The following is a 2,500-nucleotide window of genomic DNA, read 5'->3' as shown; positions in this document are numbered from 1 at the left end:
CTTGGCCTCCCACGGATCTTCCTTGCTGCGAGGCCGCGTCCGCCTTAGCGTGCTCCTCCGGGGGCGCGCGGGTGCGCGGATTCTCTTCGGCCGCCATTCAACGATCAACTCAGAACTGGCACGGACTGGGGGAATCCGACTGTCTAATTAAAACAAAGCATTGCGATGGCCCTAGCGGGTGTTGACGCAATGTGATTTCTGCCCAGTGCTCTGAATGTCAACGTGAAGAAATTCAAGCAAGCGCGGGTAAACGGCGGGAGTAACTATGACTCTCCCTCTTAGCCTCTCCTCTCCTGCGGTCTTCTCCCCTTCTCGTGGGCCCGCTGATTTTCGCAGAGTGGAAGACCGCACCAGGGGCTTGGGGGGGTTACCAGCCCCCCCTCGCATTATCCCTTTATAGTTGGGGGCAGCCTACAAGAAACAAGAGATGGTGGCCCTTCCGCTGAAGGTGCCACCCCAGCTACCCCAGCACCTATCCGGCCAACCGGCCGTAACGAAAATGCGATAGTTTGTGTAGCTCCCTTTGCTTGCAGTGAGTGCCACCGCACTTTTACCACGAAGAACGGTCTCGGGGTCCATCGCCGCCGCCAACACCTTGCGGCCGCCAACGCTGAGATCGTGACGGAGAGGCATCGCGCGAGGTGGACGGAGGAAGAAGTCCTGTCGCTCGCCAAGGCAGAGGCCGAACTGTTCCTTGAGAGGGACGCCCGGTTCTTCTTCGTTAATCAAGAGCTTATTAGGATGTTCCCCGACCGAACGCTTGAGGCAATCAAGTGCCGACGGCGGCAAGCTGCCCACAAGCAGCTTGTCCGCCAATTCATGGAGGCGCTTGAGATCGGTCGGGGGGAAGAGCCGGCGTCCCGCCGGGGAGCGGCGAGCTCGCTGCCTGACGCGGGCGAGGCCGCTGCGCCGCCCGTCGACGCAGCCGAGGACTTCGTGGCCGACACCACCGGGCCGCCGCCGGAGGGGCCGACTGACGCCGCCATCTGGGAGCATCTGGCGGGGCTACCTGCTTCCGCCCAGCGTTTCTCTGCTCTGGATCGAGTCATTGGTCTGGGGCGGGGCACGCCGCCCGATGTCATCCTGGGCATGCTCCCGGATGCCCTTGCGTCGGTCGGGTCCAGGGGGGAGAGGTCGATCACCAGGGCACAGCGGCCGCGCCAATCATCCAAGCGGCCGCCTGCCGCCCCGCCGCTGCAGAAGCGCAAGCGGCGCCGCTGGGAGTTCGCGCGGACACAGGACGCCTTCCGCAGGTCGCGTGCACGTTGCGTGCGCGGCTTGCTGGACGGCACCCTGCTGCAGCCGCCACCCGACATCCCCGGTCTGCTGGACTTCTGGGCGGACCTCTTCACGAAGAAGCCGATCTCCACCGCTGGCTTCATCCGTGACCGCCTTCTCCCGCACTCGGAGCCTGTCGCTCCTGAGTGCCTATGGGGGCCGGTCACACGTGAGGAGGTCGCTGCTGCCTTGCCGCCCAGGGGATCGGCGGCCGGGCCGGACGGCCTGACTCCAGCGGAGCTGCGGCGCCTGCCGCATGAAGTCCTGGTGAAACTCTTGAACCTCTTCCTCCTGGCCCGCGCCCTCCCCGAGCGTCTGCTTCGCGCCCGGACGTCACTTCTCCCCAAAACGGCTGCACCAACATCCCCCGCTGACTTTCGCCCCATTACGGTCTGCTCGGTGTTGGCGCGGACCTTTCACAAGGTTCTCGCGTCACGCCTGATGCGTGCATGTGCTGTGGACGAACGTCAGCGGGCATTCATCCCCCGGGATGGGATGTTGGAAAACACCTTCATCTTGGACACTGCTCTCACCGACGCAGTCCGCTCCTGTCGCTCTGTTTTTGTGGCATCGATCGACGTCTCTAAAGCGTTCGATTCGGTGGACCATGCTGCCCTCCGCCCCGTGCTGAGGGCTCATGGCCTGCCGGATTGCTTTATTGAGTACGTCGAAAGGTGTTACGAGGGTAGCACGACAGTGATAGCGGGCGGCGCCGACGTGGGCGTGCCCCTGCAGCCGGCAAGGGGTGTGCGTCAGGGTGACCCCCTCTCCCCCCTCCTTTTCAATTTTGCGGTGGACTATGTTTTGAGTCAACTTCCCTCCCACATCGGAGCTCGGATCCTCGGCCGCAGAGTCAACGCTGCGGCCTTCGCAGATGACGTCCTGCTTTTTGCATCGACCGCGAGGGGATTGCAGTCCCTCATCGACGCAGCCGTCGCAGCCCTCGGCCATCTGGGGCTGCAGATCAACGCCCGGAAGTGTTTCACCCTCGCTTTAGTCGCGTCTGGGCGTGACAAGAAGGTCAAGGTCGACGCCGACGTTACCTTCAAAGCGGGCAACGCCACCATGCCCGCCCTACGTGTGGGTGAAACCTTCCGGTATCTGGGACTGCAATTCTCCACCGCGGGTCGCTGCGTGTTCAACCCACGACGCCACCTGGTGGAGCAGCTGGACGTCATCTCCCGAGCTCCGCTTAAGCCGCAACAGCGCCTCTACGCCCTCA

At 63.6% G+C, this 2,500-nt stretch overlaps 1 pseudogene; it reads left to right on the top strand.

Annotated features, from left to right (window-relative positions):
* Nucleotides 1–2,500, top strand: part of LOC126444698 (large subunit ribosomal RNA) — a 7,809-nt pseudogene that overhangs the window by 2,605 nt on the left and 2,704 nt on the right.

The sequence above is a fragment of the Schistocerca serialis genome, unplaced genomic scaffold, assembly GCF_023864345.2.
Source record: "Schistocerca serialis cubense isolate TAMUIC-IGC-003099 unplaced genomic scaffold, iqSchSeri2.2 HiC_scaffold_295, whole genome shotgun sequence".
NCBI classification, from domain to species: Eukaryota; Metazoa; Arthropoda; class Insecta; order Orthoptera; family Acrididae; genus Schistocerca; species Schistocerca serialis.
The sequence above is the reverse complement of the archived record's forward strand: the minus strand, read 5'-3'. Positions and strand labels throughout refer to the sequence as shown.